The 20,642-nt window shown below is 43.3% G+C and overlaps 1 protein-coding gene across 7 annotated transcripts in view; it reads left to right on the forward strand.

The window, feature by feature from the left end:
* OSBPL5 (oxysterol binding protein like 5) overlaps nt 1-20,642 on the forward strand; it is a 182,328-nt gene that overhangs the window by 44,088 nt on the left and 117,598 nt on the right. Inside the window, exon 1 of one of the 7 annotated variants that reach the window (XM_087745737.1) lies at nt 15,443-15,462. The exons of 5 other annotated variants lie outside the window; for them this stretch is intronic. The gene's annotated coding sequence lies outside the window, so the exon portion shown is untranslated. Of the gene's footprint in view, nt 1-15,442; nt 15,463-16,837; nt 16,955-20,642 lie in introns of those variants that run through there. One more of the 7 variants, XM_087745735.1, reaches the window with a different exon arrangement.

Here is a 20,642-nt window from a genome sequence, read left to right on the forward strand (position 1 = left end):
TAGGGATGGCAATTCTCTGATTCAATGGTAAAAATGCAGGCTTTAGTTCTTCCTGCAACCTGTTTTGGTCTAAAGTGGACAATGTGAACCTAGGGAATGGTTTAATCATGGTGTTACATGAATGTAACCGAAAGGCAGATTTACTGCTGTAATCTTTTCATGGTACTTAATTTCCATGTGCTTTATGGCAGCACTGATTCATCAGGTGAGTGGGAGGGAGGCTTGTACAGTACAGGTGGTTCAGTTTCCATTGCTGGGTTAGGTATTTAGCAAGGTGCTTTCTTGGCTACAGTGGGGGAAAATGGCTCTGTGTCCAGGATGGTGCTGTGATTTGGAATCTGGGATATCTCTACGGAAAGGCTGTTCCTGTCATCTGTAAGATTTTGTTTGAAGTCAGTGTGCTGCATTCTGAGCAAAACTCAGACTCGACTAATTCATATTATGTTCATAGATCATAAAAAATTTTAGTTAAGCTGATCTGAATTGGGTTAGACTTGCTTCATGTCCAAGGGACCTTTTATCTGCTGGTGGCAATCGTGAGATGGTCAGTGCTGCCAGTGGCGAAGGTCTCTTAGGGCTAGATTGGGGCTTACAAGGCAAAAATGAGTGCCCTGAAGTGTGTTAGCAGGGTCCTGCTGCTTCTGAGCCATGGAGCACCCTCTGCACAGCACAGATTTGTGCTATTTGATCTCCTGTTTTATTTGGGGAAAAAGCGGCATTTAGTGTTTCTTCTCCTGACCTCCCTGCCTTTGGAGCATTAATAGCACAGTGTTTTCTCAGCCAGAAATGCTGTTCCTCACGCCTCCACTCTTCAACATGAGATGTCTCTGGCAGCACATTGTAGGTGTTTGTGCATGCCTGCTGTGGTTACTAAGGTAAAGGGAACACAAGAAGCAGCTCAGGGAATGCGACCAGACACTCCAAATGCCAAATACATGTGGGTTTGGGCAAGAATGCCAGTGATCGGCTATGCCAGCCCGTCTCAGTGTGGAGCTGGGCTTCCTTACTCCTCGTGCAGGCTCCTGGCTGTCATTGCTGGCATTTGTGCTGTGCTTTCCAGAGCACCAAGCTTCTGAGTCTGAGCAAACTCCTCCCAGGAGCTGCTGTGTGTGGAGCTCACAGCCCTCCTTATGGAGCAGTGTGTTTGTGGTGCATTTAATTGTACAGGGCTGTGTCTTAAACACAGGTTCTGCCATCATCCCAGCCCCTCCCCACCACTGTGGCTCTTTCTGGCCATGGAGTGAAGGAGGAAGGAGACAACCATCCTGAAAAACACCCTTTATAAGATAAGCAAAGGGTGAACCTCTGTGGAGGGCTAAGGAGCAGTGTACATCCTGCCCAGACCTTCCCGCCTGCTGCTTTATTGCTCCAAAGGATGAGCTGCTGAGGACTTCATCCCACATCCCAAGTGGTACTCCTCACACCTGGCTACACGCTGCCATCATTTTGCAATCTCATCTTCCCTTTGTGCCTGCCTGCCTTCATGTCCGTCCCCCGCCCTGCCCCGCCATGGTGATGGGTTACTCTTCAGGAGCGGTTTTCCTGCATGCAAAATTTACTACCCACGTGCTTTTGCTGTGATACTAGTTGGACACAGCACATTTTAGCAGCCTTCAAATAGTAGCAGCTCTGAGACTCCTTGTCGAAACGCTTCTGTCCATTGCTACTCTGGAAGTGGTGGAAGCGAAATTAATTCATGGATGTTCTCTCCCAAGCTTGGAATGTGAAATCAGGTGATCCAGGAAATAGCAAAAACTTCCCAAAATAATGCCTGCTGACCAGGAATATTTTATCACTGAGGGACTCAAAAGCCAAGACTGCTTCAATTTCCACATTTCTGAATTATTGGAATACTGTTTCAAGGTGTAGGGATGTCGTGCATGCATCAGGCTCTAGGTACTGTATATGCATCTGTGTAAAAAAAGATCAAGGGATTAAAGGAGAATATTCTGCAAAATTGGAAGCAGCTGAGAGCAGGCTGGTAAGAGTTACCCTTAAATGGTTTCTGCCCATCACAAAAGGAGTGTGATGTGAAAAGTGGATTTTTTTTTTTTTAGGTTAGAATAGTCCAGCTGCTTGTGTGTTGTTTGGTTGGTTTTGGTTTTCTTTTTGTTTTTTTTTTTCTTGCAACCTGGATAACAAATGTGGGAATACCCCTTGCTCTCTAGTCTCAGATAGTTTTGTTTTGTGTTGTGTTTGTAAAGGTACAGTTGAAGTTGTGCCATTATTTCCCTTGTGCTCCTTTTGGATTGAAGGATTTATAGATGTGTAAATCAAACTCTAGACTGAAAAGGCTCTTTTCTCCTCCTTGTTTAATAAACAGCTAGGTGTACACGTAGGCTTCCTTTTTGAAATGTGTCACCGAGGTCTGTGCTATGGGCCAATATCAATGACCTTGTTATGCTGGCAGCCTTCTTTATAATAGTTTTTGTATGTGTTTTGTTAAACTCCAAGCCAAGGTTTGACTTCTTGGGAATCAGCTGTAGGGCTGTGTGAATTTGGGTGTTCTGGCAACACAGTTACCATTTGTATGATTATGTTATCGGTGTAAAAGTAACCAACTAAAGGCAAGAGGGAAATACACACATCCTTAGTAAACTGGAACATGTGCAGCTGTCCTTGTGGAGGGGGAAAAAAAAAACCACCACCAAGTCTGCCTGCTTCATCCTATCTAATCTGTCAGTGAATCAATCAATGTGAAATTGTACCCCGAAGGAATAATGTAATAGCTATTTTGTGTATATTCCCAAAATGGGATGCTACTGTAGTAGAGTCCAGAAGGGTATGCTGTCTAAATTGATCAGCAGAGGCTAAGATAAAGCAGACTTGCTGCTTATCTTTATAAGATGCGGAAGAGAGGCATTGAGTGATGAAATGTCTAGTTCTGTGTTGAGTGGAAAGCTTGAATGTGCACTTGGTCCTTCTGCATCCCAGCCCAGCACTTTGAGGACAAAAGCAGTGTCCTGCTAGCTCTCCTCAGTTTTCTCACTGCAAAAACATGAGCTTGCTCTAAAAGGTACTTTAATTTCCATGCTAATGCAGTTTGTTCCAGATAACTGTTTGCGTGTTGTCGCTCCTTCCCACCTTCAGTGCTGCAGAGACACTTTGGCTTTTGTTACCTGTGTTCTTTGATGACACGTGAGAGTGCAAAGCCTATGCTAGCATTCAGTTGTTTTGCTCTTTTCTCAGATTATAATGACAGGGAATTCTCTCCTCACAGCGAACAATTGCCATGTCCCAGTGAGGAGGGGAAGGGAGGTCTGCTGCATTGTGTGGTGCAGGTAACTATTATGCACCATAGGTAATCTTGGCAGAATGAAAAGAACAATTTAATTTCCCTTTTTTTTTTTAATCTTTTTGCCTTTTTTCTTTTTGGTATGACTTCCAGCATCAGGAGACAATCACTTTTATGCAGTAGTGGGAGGTGACTGAGGATTTTGACACTTTATCAAACATTGCTCAGTTCACTCAGGGAGCTGCTGCTGGCTCATCTATAAAATCCCTGGAAGGTGAATGTGAAATTGCCACTGGAATTAATGCTGGGCCGGGAAGGTTATTCTGGTAAGCTCCTGGCGTGGATGCAAATAGATGAGATTTCCATTTTATAAGATGAATCTTTCTGCCTTTTCTTGCTGTGTTGCTTTGAAAAGAACCTTGCGCAATGCTGCAAGCCTGACTGTTCCTGATACAGTGAATAATTTTCTTCCCCTTACCTTACTAAGGAAAGAAATATGGATTTGCAGATCTTTTCATGACCTTTTCTTTCATATGTGGGTCAAAGACAGTTCAGGTCTGAGCAATATTTTTTTTTTTTCCCATAAAGTTGTAAATCCTTACTTGGATTATGAAGGCTTTCTGTGAACACTGAACGCACCATGCAAATTACAGCACTAGTGGGCGAGGCAGTAATTTAAGCTGCCTTCCATGGAGTTCTCTTATTGTCAATCTAGAGCAGGACACAGGTGCGTTAGGCATGAAATACACAGTCTTTGTATTTTTGAGTTTGGTTTAAAATAGATTTTCTTCTTTCCATTTTAACATCTGTTAATTTGGCCCAGCCTCCTTGTCTTGCTCTGCCTTTGTAACATTCCTCACTGAAGAGGAGATGTAATTTGATAAGAATGGATATAAATGGATTTTTTTTTTTGTTTTAATTCAGGTTCAGTCGATGCAAACCACGCCCCATATGTTTTTGACTGATGATCCACCCAGGCTTTGGTGCCTGTAATCACTCTGCTGTTACCACCTGAATTTCTCTCTGGACTCCAGGTCATGGGAGGCACATTAGCATACCTGCACTCACTTTTTCATACATCTATGCATTGCAGTAGAGTCAGGGAGCTCTAGTTGTGGACAGGACTGGAGGCTGTGTAAACCAAGCCCAGACTGTCAGGCATCTAACCTAATTTTTTCCAAGCTGGTATTCAAGTTCTGGCTTGTGGAAACTGTCAGCGTAGGTGCTGAAAACTTTCCTTTCCAAGAGGGTGAGGTGTGGTGAGAAGCTAGGAGGATCCCCTAGCCATGAGCGTATCTGAGAAGTGTGGTCTAGGGTCTCCTATTCCTGAGCGCCCCAAGAAGGTACGTGGTGTGCTAATATCAGCTTCCCGTGCCTTTTTCATCTTCTCTTATGTCTGCTTGGATTACATGTTCTTTGGTGTCAAGGTCTATCTTTTATCGTAAGTTCACACAATGTCTAGTGCAATGTGTCCTTGGCTTCTGCTGGCCTGTTTGCTAATATAAATAATAATAATCCCATTGTGTAAGCAAGATACTGAATAACTCTTCTAAATTAGTTAAGAGAGTGGGTGCAACAGTGCCAGTTTTATTCTCTTCTCCAAACAGGTGCATCCTCATGAGGAAATAAAAGGTAGGTAGGGACCAAGTGAGAAACATTGAGCAACAACTGACTGTGACTCAGAAGCAATTTAACCACAATAATCCCCACAGTGCTAAAGACTCCTTTTCCCAGAAATGCACGCTATGCTGTTCTCTGCTATAAAGCTGTCGTCAACTGACATCATTGTGTTAATATAAGCCTCACTGTTATCCACAAGATGCACAGTTAGCAGAGAGTAGTTCTAGTGCTGGCTGCTAATTATTGCTAATGTGCTCCCAATTGTTGAACAACAATATAATAAAGATATTTCCTGCTTAATATTTTATTCCTGATGGCTGGTGTGCTTACCTTGTGTTATAAATAGTGCTTCTAGTATCAGTTCAAGTATTACCAAGCCAGTGTTTGATTTAATATAGAATGACCATTTACCAAGAGCCTCTCTTGAATACCTCTTGTAGATGCTTTGTGGGTTTTTTTTGCTGAGTAGCAGTGTAGAAATTAATTGCTTTTAAACAGACTGACCTTCTAGGAAAGACCCGTGCTTGGGATTTTCACATCCTTCCATGGTACAGATGTGAACAGGCATGAAATCCATGTCTGCACTTTTTCTCTAAATTGCTCTAAATAGGGACTTGTTTGTGTGAGTTAATGTTTGCAGAACTGGATCTTCCAAGCTTTTACCCCTTAGCGCCATGTATTTATTAGCATATAAATGCACATGGTTTCTTACCTGATTTCCTTCTGGCCTCTGTAGTTTGATCTCCTGTGTTGTTTGACATCCTGAGCCTCTTGAAGCCTGTGTGCTTTCCTGTTGACTTCATGGCAGCCAAGCACTTTTTATCCTGTGTGTCTCGGAGAAATCACATTAACAATACATCGCTAGTCGGAGAGAACTTTTGCTAAAAGCACACAAAGGCAATCATTTGCCTTGTTATTTTGTAAAATGCAAATTTTTTCCTCCTTAAAAAAAAGGAAACTTCATCGAGGTGAATGAAAGTAAACAGAAATTTGGTGTTCCAGTACTGTCTATGCAATGCAAAAGGGACATTGTGCTATCATTAATGAGATTCTCCTGTTTTCCCTTGGAGATGTGGTATTGAATTTGGAAACAGAATTTGAACAATTTTCAGCTGAACATCTCACTTTTCTGCTCACTGAATAGATACAAACCCTTATTGTTTAATACCTCGATTCACTTTTAACTGATAGAGGTAAGATAATAACTCTGAAAAAGTAAGACTTCTTTCTAGACACTATTCAATTTGCCATAATTATATTAAGTGCTAAATTGAAAGGGGCTTTTCTAGTTAAGATGAGGATAATGAATAGTTGTGCATTATTACCATAGCCACGACGGGGGAAGAAAGAAGAGATTTAAGTTTTGCTCCAGACGGAAAGAAAATTTGCATCAATGTGGTCCTTAATAATTTAGTTTCCCCTCTCTATTGCTGACTCCCGGGTTTTGCTAGAAGAGCTTTCTGCCCTTTGTACCTCAGGGACAGAGCAGTTTTTAAAAGGAAGCCGCAGGCACTCCAAGTGAAAATGGCTGTAGAAGTAGGGTGAAGAAGCAGATTGCACCTTGAAGCCAAGCCTGGAGCTACGTAAGCAGGGGCGCTGCATGGAAAATGCTATTGCAGGAGTGAGCTCTGAAGACACTGGATTGTAGCATGGCTCCCTGGAGGCTCTGCTCCCTCCGTGCTTCACCCACGCTGCAGAGCAAGGTGTAGTTTGCTGCTGTTTTCTGCTTGTAGCAAGTTGCAACAGCTCAGGTCCGCAGGCTGGCTGGGCTGGTTGAGTGGGTGCACACCAGCTTGCCGTGCCATCCGCCGGCACCTGCCTCTGCTGCTCTTCCCTGGCTGGAGCTGCGGGCAGCTTGTGCGGATAGTCGCTTCTTTCTGGCTCCCTTGCTTGAGCGCCTGAGCAAACCACAAGGTGTGCAGAGCTGTGTACCCTATGTAAAAACTCACCAGCTCTTTGTTTTGGCATGCTTGGTGCAAATGAGAATGGCATCTTTATGTGTTTAATGTGGAACCGCTGTAAGCACACCCTGCCCATCCATGCGGATGGAAGCAATTTATTTGGGACAGGGTTTCACCAGGTCTTCAGAAGTTGAAACTGTCAAGGGGAAACCAAAGCATGTTCCCTCGTTTATTCACCTCTGTACCTTGGGGTCCAAGACACCACTTCTCTGCAGTATTCCCTCCACTGGCTTCTCTTGCTAGGACTGCTGCCAAGCTGATCCACAGGGACTTGTCCCATCTGAGCATTTGTCTTCTGGGAATTATACTTGGGCTCTTCTCTTATCTCTCAAAGTCTATCAAGAGTGTGTGTGATTGTACTTGACACTTGTGATCTGGGCTGGACGAGAACCCCTGGGGAAAGGTAGTGCGTGAATTATTTAATCTCTTGAGCATTACAGTCCCCTGTCTAAAAAGCATCGAGCAATATGGTTTTTTGCTTAATTTAATAGAGGGTTTGTGTCAGCCTCACCTGAACTTCAGAAAGCCAAATATTTTGAGCACTAAAAGTTCATATCCTTGTTCCAAATTCCTTGGACTGCAATATGGGAGACTTACACCAATGTAAGTAGTATCTGCTTCTAGGTGGGTCAGAAATATTCCCAATAAATGTTCTGTTTTCTTCCCTTCCCTCCCTCCTTCCCTCCCCCAGTAATTTGGTACTTCTGGATTCAGACAGGTTGAGGCAATGAAAGTAGGATAATTTTGTGGTTAAGGCCTTTGGCTTTGGATTCAGGAGATCAGTGTTAGTTCCTGCTTTTACCACAGGCCTTGTGTAGCTGTGGGGAGATTGCTTGCACCCCTGCGCCTCTGTCTGCACTGGAGAAGTAATGAACAGAAAGTAAGTTTGGGGTTGGGTTTTTATTTATTTTCCTGTGCTGCTGGCCTACAAGGCTCTGTTATGAGGGTAGGGAGAGGGTCTGGTGTCTTCTCTGGGTTATTTGGCCTTGTCTGCCTGCCCTGTCCCAGCCAGACTATGCCCGTTTACCCTCTGGATAAAGCTAGTGGGAAATCTTCAGGCCCTTTTTTTTTTTTTTTTTTTCACTGCCACTTTTTCGTCATGCTCTTTTCTTCTATTTAATGTCAAAATTAAAGGGTAAGTTAAATAGTGTAGCTCTTAATAATGTTTGAAAATGAGCTGAGCTGCACACATAGACGGTGCCCGCAGGAAGCCTTGAATTATACCATATTATTTTTAATGGGCAATCCTACTGCGTTCTAAGCTGTTGGCTCAGTGAGTCTATCTTAGATGAGCTACAGAAGAGACTCTCAGTACTGTAAATACCTGTACCGTTTAGTTTTGAGTACCAGAAAATGAAACAGCATATGAAATAATAAAAAGGTTTATTTTACTGAAGTCAGTAAAGCAATATTTTCTTCAGGCTGATTTGGAAATGGACCTTAGAAGAATTAAGTGGAGAATAAACGCAGTGTTTAGGGGCTACAAATGTTTAACAAGCAACACAAGCTGCCTGTCGCAGGCTCCCCTGCTGCTTGCTTGTAGCACAGCGAGGTATGGCACTTGGTCAGCCTGGAGAAAGACTCCATAGCACTTGGCATGGCGATCTTGTAAGGTGCTTATCTGGTGAGTAAGTGGGCTCAGGTAGGAAGTCTGGTGTTTGCTTTTTGGCCAATTCAGCTTTTTTTGCATACTGGATTTTAAAGGCAGAAGTTTCAGTCCCATTGATCTCATTTGACTTTGCACGTGCAAGCCACAGCCTTTTAGCCTGGGATTCTTACCTCACATGTAGTAACTTCTGGTTGAATTACAGTGTGTGTCTTAGGCATGCAGTGCATTTTAATTTTTGTTGGTATTCTTTTGTGCTCTTCAGCAATGTGTGCAAAGGGTAATTATCTTTACAATAAAAGATGTGTACTTTCTCTCTAATCTGGCTTTTTTTCTAGCTTTACTTTTCCAGCTTTCTGACATCCTTTTCCTCTAAGTAATTGCAGACTATGATCAGGTGACGCTTTAAGTGTCTTTGACTAGTTAAGTAGGTTGAACACCTTAAATCTCTCATTGCAGTTGATTTAAGACCTGGAGACAGCCTTGTGGTTTTTTGCTGGGCCCTTTCCAATTTTTCATGATGCTGTATTTCAGGTGAAGATAAAGATTGCGTGTGTTATGCCAGCAGTGATCTTGCAGCTGCCACATACAGAAGTAAGGCTGCATTCTGGCTCTTGCTTTTTTTTTGTTCCTTCCCCCCCTTGTTTATGTTTCCAGGAATTGAGCAAGCCCTGTTCACCCATGGTATTGCACTTGGCATTCAGGCTCTGTTGGTTATCTATAATTCTTTATAAATCAGAGCCATTTTGGAAAACTAAGGTACTTCTCTGGACAGAGAGGAGGGGGTGTTTTGGTCTGGTATGTGGCAACACAAGGTTATTTATTATAGATTGTGCTCTCTGCACTTTAATAATATGCTGACATTTTGCCAGTAATAAAAAGGTCAAGGAAAAAAGTTACTTCCTACAAATCATGGCATTTGATTGTTCTTATTATTAAACAGAGCGTGGCTTCCTTGCAACAAAATTTCAGCCATCCACGGCTGTGTAAAAGATGAATTACCAGCTGGTACAAATGTATAAAAATAAAAGTTAGACCAGCTTTCCCAAGCATCCTTTGTATGCCATTGGCCCCTGTTCCAGTGATTCGTCCTTTCCTGAAGCAGGGTATAGGGAAAATGCAAGGAAAAAGTGTGCCTTGAACACTGAATACAGTAGCGAAAAGAAATGATCAGAAGTTGATACTTGGAAAATGAGACATTAAGTTGATTTAAAAGGCTGCTAGAATCATCTGCCTGCTCTCAGGTTCACAAGATCTTATATATTCCTAATTTTTAGCAATGGTTTTCCATGTTACCTATTAAGAATCCTCTGTTATGTCCAAGGTACAGTAATTCAGTGAAATACAACATTGCATCCTTTTTTTTTCTCTTTCCCTCCAAACTTATCTATTGATTTGTGTCTCTGAGATGCCTCAGTTTGAAGCTGCAGTGCTGTTTTTCTTGTAACCTCAAATGGCCCTTACTGATACAGAAATCATACTGTCGGAGGCAAGGCTGTGGCTTAAATATGACGGTAGTGGTTGGGCAGCGGATGAGCGTCGGCAGTCAAGTTGGAAGTGCTATAACACCGGCCATGATCGGGGGCTTGGGTGGGCGCATGGGAGCTCGAAGGGAAAGGTGTTGGCTCCTTGCCGGGTTACTGTTTGTGGGGGCAGCAGGCGCTTGTGGCAGGTTGATGAGTATTAGTGCTGTGAATTTGGGTAGTTTGTTATTTCGCACAAAGAGGCAGCACAGCTGGTGTATTTTGTTAAAGGAAATGAACAAAAGTGTCTTGCAGGGGAGTGCTGGCTTGTTTCTCTTGTAATGGGGCATTTGCTGCTACCCCTCCTTAAAGCATCTCTGTAGATATCTAAGAACGCATGCCTAGAAAGCTGAATTGTAACAATTATAGGGCTACAGGGGACAGAGGAATTGTGTGCTGCAGTTCTTACTGCCAAACCACCCTCAAAATGAATTTGAATGTAAATACTTTCAAAAAAGGGAGTGTTGAATGCTCTGTATTGGGGGAAACGGCATGTGTAGTCTCTGGCTAAGTGAGTCAGGTTGTTTTAGCGTTTTACAGTGTCATTACGTGAAAGTCCAGTGGGCAGAAGCTGCATATTTAGCTGCCCAAGAATTCAGTATTACTATTAATTGGTGTTGGAAAAAAGCCAGATCGCTTGAAATGGATTTATTTTTAAAAGTGCTGTTTTGCCATTTGAATTACTTCAGCCAAAGCACTCTTGGGCGACTCAGTAGGTTTTACTTTTCTACAGACCATTGTATGTGTTGGGACTCTGCACATCTTGGTCCTGGCAGTGGCTGCTGCATTATAAAATGCTGAAATGTGCTGGAGTGAGCTGCTGGCTGTGCGAGGGCTGAAGCAGCATTCCCAGCTTCCTGCAATCCCAAGGGATAAGGGGTGTCGCATTCATGCTTGCTTCTCTAGCCTTTTATATTTAAATGTTTTAAAAGCTTGTGCTTGTGCAGAATAACATGGTGTGTTTCTGTACTTGCTTTCTACCAAACAATCATGTTGTTCTTCACCCAGCAAATGTGTGCAGGGTACCTAAACAGACTTATTGGGAAACCCCTAAGGGTTTACATTTAGCACATGAAGTACAAAAATCTTGAGCTTTACCTTTAAAATATCTTTTTCTTAGGATGACTTACATCTGAAGGTCATTCTTTCCTCTAAGATCCTCTCTACTCTAAGAAAGGATGCAGAAGGTTTCCCTTGTGAAAGCATCCGGCGTTGCTCTGTTTGGGCTTGTGTGCTGGTCCTCCTGCTCTCTGGAGTATGTCTCTCACAAAATACAGTCATTTCCGCTCCTAAGTTCTTTGTTTAGCCAGTCCTGTCTTTAGGCAGGCTGGGAGATAAAGGTGGAAACTTTGCATGAGACTGGAGAAACGGTCCTCATTTCAGGAAGGTCGGAGCTGAACAGGAAGGGAGCAGGTGGGCAGGATGCTCTGGGGCAAACACGTTGTGTAATGCCGGCGCCTGTGTACACATGACAGTGGTATCTTTCTTACAAGCCTGTCTGACTGATGTTACGTTTCTTGTTAATCACATGTCAGTGTTATCTCATCCTGGGAATTTCTGTGGCTTGTCTCCACCCCAGCTTAAAATTGGACTTAATGAGCAGCTTCTGGAAAGTGTGGGGGGGAAAGTATGTCATGGCTCACCACTCTGTTTTCATTCACAGCTGATATACTGGGCCTTTTCTTGATATTTTTCACTAGTTCTTTGTAGACTTTGGATGGATTGTTAACAAAAAAACCCATTTATCAGGCTGTGTTTTTTTATCAATGTAATTCAAGGAAATATCTTCCACTTCTTCTGTTTAAAAAGAAATAATAAATCAGTCAGTTATGCAAATATCGGAGGCTATCTCAGTGGTCACAGAAAAGAAAGATGGAGCCAAGGAAAGGAAGGCAGGGTAATACCACATCATTTGAAATGCTTTTTTGTTTTCATTCAGATATTTTTAGCTAATGGTGATTTTTCCTTTATGTGAGTTGATGTGTTGTGTCAGTGCTAGAAACTGCCAGTGTAGATGTCTGTCCCAGGGGAAAAAATACCAGTTGACATTGAATACATTCCAGGGACTGCTGGATAAAATGATGTTAAGGAAACATAAGGAATGCTTCAGCAGCTCTCCTTATTAGTAGTAATAAAATCCAGATTAAAAATCGCAGCCCCAGTTAAATCAAGGTTTAATTAGACTTGCAGTAGGCCAGAGCCTTTGCTTTATTTCCACAGCTATCTTCCTGCTGTTTCAGACAGTCCACTCAGGTAGACAGATGTGTTACTTCCCTTCATTTGGTACAGTCCTTCCCAGGAGAGGTGGTCTAAATACTTTCAAAGAAAGTGATAAATTTTTTTCAATCTCTCCTTAGGTTGAAATGGATTTTTTGGTTCTAAATATCCACTTAGGCTCTGATCTAAATCCCACTGAAATCACTGGGGGGAGGGAGGACACAAAACAAATGATGGGAACAAGAAGTAAATCAAGCCCATGGGTTGTACTCGTGGCTTGAATATGTAAAGGCATTATCTTCGTACACATTTGGGCTTTCATTGTGGTCTTGTTTTCTCTGAGCCGTGCACGTTTTGTGGACTGACAATGTGATGCAATGGACCTGTAGAACGTCGGGGACCTGCCATGTTTGCAGGTGCAAGCAGGGCATGCCCTTTACTACGCATTTATGAGTTTTCCGATATGCACGACAGCAGCTGCTCTAGAAGTGTAAAATGATGCAAAATGTGTGTAAAAATCAGGGCAGAGAACCTTCCCCTGTCTCCCCCAGGGTGTGCAGAGCTCAGGTACCTTGTGCTGAAAAGGTTTGCTTCCATGAAGTTTTATTTTCCCACTGGGGAACCCTGACTGGTTATGTATTCAGCACTGTCCCTTCTCAGGGCAAGGAAAGCTGGGAGCAGTGATACGTCTTTTTTTCAAAAAGAAATAGCACTAGGCATGCACAAAAATCCCGTTCCTTGCAGGATAAATGAAGGCAGCCCTAAGTGCTATAATTTATACGCTTTCCTTTTTCGCTGCTGTCGCTGGGGAAAATAACAGCATGCCTGCTTGCCGTCCAGAGATCTGCTGTGCCAAAGCAAATAATTGCAGCACGTGGCAAGCAGAGAAGGCACCAACGTGTTTGATGGATGAGCGTTCCTCCCCAAGCAGAGAGGAATATTTGTGAGAAGCTAGTAATATACTGTGGTTGACACGGCCCATTCACTATATAGAATTCCTAATCAAGTTGCCCAGCAGAAACTTGAACAGCTGGTGTAGAAACAGAAATCACTATAGATAAATCAGGCTGGCACCTAAATGATTGAGGGCCCTGATCAGGCCATGTTACCATTTTGTCTTCAGTGGACAAAATCGGGGAGGATTTGATTGTGTGATGGCTAAAATTGTCCCCAGCTCCTTCCCTTCCTCTTACAGCTGCATCAGTTCACCTGAAAGAAGATGCTTGGCACATTATGTTACTGTTGAGATTTGATATTGCAGTAGTGTCCCAAAGTCCTTATCCTTGATCCGGGCAAGATGCTACTCAAACAGGTCCCAGAGAGCTGGTGGTAGAGGACAGTAATAAGCTGGATGGAGAGCTGGTGCATCGATGTGGATGAGCATGGCTGCTGGAGAGCTCTCCAGAAGTGAGAGCAGTTACAGCTAGCTGTGAGGGCAGAGACGGGCTCCTGTGCTGTAGTTACAAAGGCTGGTGTTTTAATTGCTGCTACTTGCTTCAGAGGTGTGCTCGAAATTAAGAAGGTGCTTTACTATAGCAGCATTTAACTTTTGTCATCTGCTTTCTTTTGAATCAGTCTGGGTTGCAATTTATCAAGGAAGGCTTCCTGAGCGCTGTGTAAATCCCTTGAAAGGGTGTGGGCACTGGGTTCCTAACTCTCCTGGAGGTGATTTGATGTTCCCCCTAAGCCAGAGTGATCGGGCTTCTCCACATACCTGCTTGTGCAAGCCCACTGTGTCCCATGTATAAATCCTATGACTACTTGAGCTGATCTGAGGGAAAGCTGGCCCACCTCCTTTCTGCTGCATAAACCAAGGGACATGCCCGGAGGCCACGTGGTTGCTGGATGCAAGGCTGGAGGGAGAGGGGAAAGCCTGTGTTTGTGCAGTTAGGTGAGGCGTTGAACGGCAGCCCTTTGAAAATTGCTGGTGGGAGAGTGGGCAAAACTGTCCTCTTTCAGAACTTCTACCTATTCTTCCAGCTTTTTTCCAGATTTAAATGAGACAGAGACCAATTCAGGGCTGGAGAGACAGATTGCGTATGACTAGATGTGCAAAATTAAAGCTCTAGTGTGCAGGTATAGTCAAAATAGCTGGGACAGTGCTTCTCAAAAAGTACTTGGCTCATCCATTTGTTAGGGATAATATTAAGTATCCAGGACAATGTTGTCAGTCTCGGAGATCCTGAAGTTGTAAGAAATTGTGAAGCTCAGTTTAGGAATAGAAACTTTAGGAAGGAGGGGGGTTAAGGAGCCCTCTTTACTGTTAAATTTTAAAAATTCTAGCTTTCCATGCACACTTCCAAGCCTTTCTCTCCAACCAGAAAAGAGGTGAGGTTTTTTCAGGTTTTACTAACAAACAAACATTTTTTCAAAGCAGTCCCCTGAGGTTTAAAAGGGAAAAAAAAAATACTGTGAAATTGACTATAAAATGGCAAATCATAGCAGCCCTAGTTAAAACACAAATAGAGCCAACATCTCTTTAGTGTCTTCTTTTACACTCCCGAAACCTTTCAAGTTTATGAATAGTAGCTTTAGTGCCAAGGAAGCCATTTGCTCAGTAGGAAAACAAAATATATTGGACTTAACTTCAAGATAATACTATGGATGGGCCAGAGGCCTCTCTGTTGGCATGTAAACTGTGTGGATACATGCAGATAAGCGCGTGAATCTAGGTTTGTCTATAGGAAGTGGTCAGTACCGGCGCACTTACTTGTAGTCTGGAAGTGAGGTAGCCGTGTGTGCCAGGCGGTCCTCCTGGGCTGCCACATCTCCTCTCTCAGGAGGCAGGCAGAGTACGGAGCAATGTGCGCAACTGAGTCTGGTACTTGGAGCAGCGCACTTGCAGGTGTCTTTTATACAGTGCTGTGCCGTGCTTTCGTTCACTTAATATAATGGGCAGTCTTTATTCAGGATAACACTCTTGCCAATTGATGTGGTGGTAATTAAAGTCACTGTTATACGTTATGTTCTCACTATTGTACATTATGCACTCATTGGAGGAAGAAGGAAAAATAGGTGAGGAAATGCTAGCTTTGAAGAAGAGGAGTGGTTGTGCCAATTATCTTGGATGAGTTGTTCAGTGACAGTTAATCTGTGTGAGTGAAAACAAGTCCTCTGTGATGCTGTGCCAAGGTCAGGAATTTGAGCTCTGTTTGGAGAGTGAAAGTTACAGTCTTGCAGATTAAAGCTCCTTAGAAGAAAACATCTCTATTGCATAAATTGAAGCAGAGCTTTTCCAGTTCTGTCATCCATATAATCTTCTCTCCTTGATACCAAGAAAAGGACCATGGCAGAGTAGAGGTAAGACTCACTCATATGAAGTGTTCAGCAGCTCAGGGGTGTAACACAGTGTGTTTGTGAAACTTGTCCTAGTGTGGGTATGCCCATGTGCATGTGTATGCATGCAGGCTGCCGGAGGAGATCAAGCAACGTGTGTATTTGATTTTGTGGGAGAGCAACTACTACAAAAATACATTATCCTTTGCCATCCATGGTGGCAACAGAGCTGTACTGATTTATACCACCTCCTGCTCGGTATGCTGCTACATTTTTACCAGGTGGAAAATGGTCAAGTTCAGAAAGGTGACTGACTTTATTTTGTCCATGTTTTCTCATTTTGCAAATAGGGTTGAGTCAGCACTTGATATGTTGGAGGGTGAGCTACATTTGCAATATAGTTCTCCTAGCAGCCAGTAATTTGGGGTATCTGGTTCATCCATATGAATCACTCTATTGTGCAGAACAAGGTCATTTTCCTTTTTGTCTCTGCCTTCTATCTAACCAGACACCATCTCGTAGACATTTTGTTCAATATCTGTGGAAATAATTTTCAGTTCACTTCATATTTGGGTTATATGTGTCTGTCCATGTCTCCTTGCCTGCCCACTGTTATTGGCAGGTACATTATACAGGCTATCCAGAAATCGTCATTTCGTTTTAGTCTCTGAAAAATAATGCTATAAATTCCATGATAGACTGCAATTTGTAGGATGTGGTCTGTGATGCCAACCATGGAGAGATGCCCCTTTATCTCATTATGTTGGCCTTGCAGATATGTAATCACACACATTTTAGTATGTACTAGTACTGCGTATTTTAATATCCATAGCAGAGTATAAATACAGTACTTTCTGTATATAGCTTTTTTCTTTGATATAGTCATTTTGTATAAATAGTGCTGTTTTCATGCAGAGATTGCTATGTGTTCACTTCCCTATGCAGATGAGCATGTAAGGTCCTGGATGTGGAATCTCATTGACTTCATTATCCACTTACATTGCTGTGCTTGAAGGAATAAGACCTCGGTATATAAAATTCCATCATAGAATTTACACTTGCCTCTCCTGCAAAGAGTGTGTATAGCAGGGAATTGATGGCCTTAAAGATAGTTACCTCTGAGTATTAAGGGCTTTTAATTGCAAAGAACAAGTTGGATAGATTGGTCTTTCAAATATGAAGTGTTGTTGGAGCTCAGCACCATCAGTACTTCTAGTGCAGTGTGAAAGCAAACATTGAGGCCCTGAATTCCTTTGCAAAACAGGATTGCTGTGTTCCAGGCAGCCCCGCCGGCGGGTGCCTCCACCAGCCCCAGGGTCACCCGCCCTTTGCAGCGTGGGTGCTCTGGCTGCCAGCCTCTCCTCTCCTCCGCTCTTCCCTGTGCTCTCCTGTGCAGCCTGATAAATTGTCCTTCCAAGTTAATTTGTTGTGGGGAAATGGCTCCCAGCAGCTTCTTTCCTTATTGCTGATACATCCAGGGAAAGTCACCACCACTTGACTCCATTCTAACGTATCTGTAAGTAATTTTTGTTGTCTCTCAGTCTGGGGGCTTTTTTTCCTTGTATGTTTGGGATGATACCCCCTTCTGTCACTGAGGCACTGTAAGCTTAATTAATATGTACCAAATGCACTGGAAAACTTGAAAGGCTGTATTTGGTAAGGGGCAAAATAGTGCTGTCAAACAGGAGGATTTTTCAAGTGGAAATACCCCACTGCTCACATATAATTGAAACCAGGCTCTTCCAGAGCGTCTCACTTGCGTGGGAATCTGCCAGTGCTGGAGAGCTGCGAGTACAGACACACCCTGTAATTGCATAAATGCAGAATGAATCTAAGGGGGACAACGTCTATTAAAGTTATATTTTGGACGGTAGGATTGTTGTTAGGGTTTTGAGGTTTGGGGCTTTTTTAACTGTTTGTGAACAGAAAAGCTGCTATTGCTCTAAGAAGGCTGTGTGAGCATCCCTGGCAGTGGATGAGCCTGGGCAGTTTTGGGGATGAGGCTCGGGGCTCCCTTTGCTGCTACTGAACATGAGCACTCACACCGCAAGAAGCACCAGTGCCAGGTGGCATGCACCAAAGCCAACTGGGCAGAAGGGTAATGCAAATCAGATAAAGCAAGTTCTTGAACAGATTGAGCTTTATGCTTTACTAAATCAGACCATAAATGTCAAATTCCTTATAAATACCAGGCAGTGTGCAGCTGCATTGAGCTGGCATAGCTGCTCTGGTCTGCTGGGTGGGAGAGCAGGGTCGAGCTGTTCCCCCATGAGAAATATGGTGGTTGTGTTTTCTTGAAAGCAATTATCCACACTTCCCCCCAGCCTGAGTTGATGGGTCACCCCCTTCTTAGTATGGTGAAGAATGTGTCCAGTCAGCGCTGGGGGAAATCCTGGAATAGTCCAGAAGTGCCAAGCATGCAAACACAATACTGGCATTGGCAAATTGGCACGAATAGCTTCAGAGCGCTGTAATGTGGGCTGCAAATTGCAAGGCTGACTCCTTAGAAAGACCACAGATCCATCACTTTGAAATGTCAGGCCTTTGTCACCCAAAATAGGCTTTTGTCTTTTTTTCCATGCGTGATCCATGAAATTTTTTCTTTTTTTCTTTTTTGCTTTGTGTCATACAGTATAATTGGAAAAGAGTCTGGGCAGTTCACACTGAGAAGTTTGGCTAGGAAAAAAAGCTCTTTCCTAGTTGCTCACTGACCAAAGATGCGCAGGCGTAGTTGAGTTGTGGACAAGGCAGGTTACCAAGAGGCAGCTCTAGGGACTCCTGGTAGAGTGTTAGGATGCTCTCCCTTCTTTGCCCACTGCAATGCTGTGTATGTAGGGTCTAGGAGAGCCACTACTGAGCAGTTATGTCTGAAGCCCAAAACCTAAATTCCCCTTTTTGTTGGCTTGACTTGTGGCCCAGGCTGTCACATTTGCATTTTCAATGACTGGATTGGGAGGGTGGGCTCTCTCCCTCCAGCTTACCTGCACGAATCAGGCACATATGGATCCTGTGTGAAAACGTGTTATTAGCAAGAGGGAGCCGTGATCACCCTCAAGATCTCGGCTCTGGTGATTTTCTGACTCTTGATTAGATGAGGTGTGGTCCATGTGTGAGTTACAAGCCTCAGAAAGGAAAGAAAAAACAAGTATCTGTTTTTACACACATGCTTGTACCACCAGGATTATAGCACATACCAAAGTGTAATACATACTTAAGGTCTCATCTGGTTTTGAGCTTGAGAGCTGTGCTGTGCATGCTGCAGTGGGAGGGGATTCGGGGTGTTGCCAGTAGTATTTTTGTTCAGATAAGGATTGTGCTTTGCAGATACAATCTCTGCTTGTGGAGTAGTCTCCACTTCCTGGGCTCTATTTCATGTTGGGGAGCATGGAGTATGCAAACTGGACTACCTTCAGATGAAAGTAAATTGTGGCCCAACTGCTTATGATAACCAGAAGAGACAGTCCGGAGTAAAACCTGTCCTGTAACTTGATTCCCTAATCTGGATTCATCTGCAGTCTCTGTAATTACAGTTCATGAGTTTGGATCTTTGTGTTTGCGAAAGACATCAGCCCATCAGCAGGCTTGGAGAAATCAGGCTGGTGTTAAAGTCATTGGCACATGTGCTGTGTGGGAGCCTGGAGGAGACAGGTTGTCTGAGGGCCTTTCACAAGCGTGCTGGAAGATGAATAGGGTTGAAGTATTGTGGGTTATCACGTTGCTCCTAATTTTGGCCCCAGCAGAGTGGGACACATTTAATGTGGTCACTGATGTTGTTGAGTTCTGACCAACAAATGTCAGACCTTGGTTTCGTTCTCATGGGTATTCTGTGCTGCAGGGCAAACTGGAGGGCTTTTAGCCTTCTGAAAACTAGAGTACAATATTTGTACTTTTTTCCTGTAGCTAACACCTAAACTTGTAGGAGACAGTACTCTTGTGCTGTTTCAGTGTAATTATTACTAGCAAATATCACAGAGGAAACACAGGATACTGAAAATTATCTTGGCAGCAAAGTACATGAAGAACAGACTTTCATTTGTAAATTAATCTCTAAATATTTTCCTTGTTTTTCCTTTTAAATTTGGAATCTTTCCTATATCAATTAATTTCAGGTAAGAAAGGGTGGGTTGACAAGGGTTTAGTTTTTTGGTTTTGTTCTTATCTCACCATTCTTCTACTCTCCTGGGTTAGCTTCCTGTGTACGAGTTGCTTCTGTGGAAGGAGGCGTACAAACCCAACCACCTCTACCCTCTCTACTTTTTTTTTTTTTTTTTTAGGTATGAACATACATGCTTCTTGCCCCTTTACTGGGAGGCAGGGCATGAGCACTGTGTAACTCTCCAAGTGAGTGGCAGAGGGAAGTGGATGTGTCACTGTTAATGGCAGGCTATCCAGTGCTGAAGGGCACACAAGTAGCTTTTTCGGAGTGAGTTTGCAGTGCCCTTCTCAGAAATGTCATGTGAGTCCCCTTTTCGCATGCCAGCATCCCTTTCCAGCAAGTTGAAGAAAACCCAGCAGCTCTTGTTTCCAGGATGAGACGTGAAAGAAAGAGTGTATTTCTGGGAAGATAAGTAAAAGTCTCACATCCAAGCATAACTTTAGGCGAAGAAAAGAGGATTTTTCTCCTCCCTGCCATGTTAATATAGGTTGTAGTTGATTGGTTGTCATGTGTAAAGCTTGAAAAATCTGCTGAGAGTCTCATTAGCTTGATCAGAGTTGAATTTGACCAAGCTATTCATACCATGCTCTTTCCTTATGCACCCTAACTAACATAGTGTCAGAGCCCGTGCCAGTGAAATTAGGCCCTCATTTTCTGGGACATACAAAAACCCAGAGCTCTACCCCTAAGAATTCACATTTGAGGGCCCAGTCTGATATTTCCTCCCCCCACCCCAACACTGTCACTTCACTGGTGCCTTTGCAAAGCCCTGCATAATTCAGCTGTAGGGCTGGAAAGTCTGCTGCCATGTGTCAGACTGTAGGAGAAGGTCAAGGCGTTCTAAGGTATGAGCGAAAATCCCCTGCCAGCCCAAAAGAGAAAATAGTAACCAGAGTGTTAGACTTCTCTTTTGGGGGAAGAGGACCAGCAGCAAGTGTGCAATCACTGCTTCACTGTTGATGCTAATGCCTTAGCATTTTTATCATGTTTTCTGCTTGGCCTTGGGCAGGGAACTGTTTGCCATGTGAAGCATTTGCTCATACCTTTC

This window comes from Nipponia nippon, unplaced genomic scaffold, assembly GCF_047370975.1.
Source record: "Nipponia nippon isolate SJK-2023a ecotype South Korea unplaced genomic scaffold, ASM4737097v1 scaffold_10, whole genome shotgun sequence".
NCBI lineage: Eukaryota > Metazoa > Chordata > Aves > Pelecaniformes > Threskiornithidae > Nipponia > Nipponia nippon.